Source organism: Sinocyclocheilus anshuiensis, unplaced genomic scaffold (assembly GCF_001515605.1).
Source record: "Sinocyclocheilus anshuiensis isolate Anshui unplaced genomic scaffold, SAMN03320099.WGS_v1.1 scaffold746, whole genome shotgun sequence".
NCBI lineage: Eukaryota > Metazoa > Chordata > Actinopteri > Cypriniformes > Cyprinidae > Sinocyclocheilus > Sinocyclocheilus anshuiensis.
Genome location: NW_015544173.1, coordinates 461,604 through 462,390, shown reverse-complemented (window position 1 = coordinate 462,390; position 787 = coordinate 461,604).

Genomic DNA, 787 nt, shown 5'->3' with positions numbered 1-787 from the left:
CAAATTACCCATGTCCTGCACCAGGATTCAGTCAGTGATGGAGATGTTGTTTGTGTCTTGTGTGTGTCTGTTCTCTCTGCCTCTTGTTCCAGTGCCCGCTGACGTTCGCAATTGGAACCTCACCGAGCAAAAGGGGGATATATGTAGGGATTCCTATCTATAACATACACTGATATGCCATGGAACCAACCATCATGAGGTCTAAACTAATCACCCCATCACATAACTCCAATATTCTGGGTCGACTTCCTGTCAGTCTTGTCGTCATCTACTCCGAGGAGTGATGAAAAACTAATCCAATCAGGAGATAACACAGATATCTTTTGTATCAGGACTATAACCTATAGATACCTCGTGATGTCTTGTGATCGCCAAATGAATAGAACCAGTGTAGGGATTTTTCAGATTTTTCACTGATACCCTCCCCAGTCAACATGTGAGATCATGCGATGATCACAGTGACACCTCATACTGCTCATACTGTGATCCTCACGGTGTGAGTAATAGGTGTGAGATCATGCGATGATCACAGTGACATCACATGATCCTCATACTGTGATCCTCACCGTGAGTAGTATATGAAATCATTGTGAGTTCAAACTATCCTCATATTGTGATCCTCACGGTGTGAGTAGTATATGAAATCATTGTGAGTTCACACGATCCTCATACTGTGAGGTGTGAGGTGTGAGTAATAGGTGAAATCATTGTGAGTTCACACGATCCTCATACTGTGATCCTCACGTAGTATATGAAATATGAAATCATTGTGAGTTCAAACGATCCT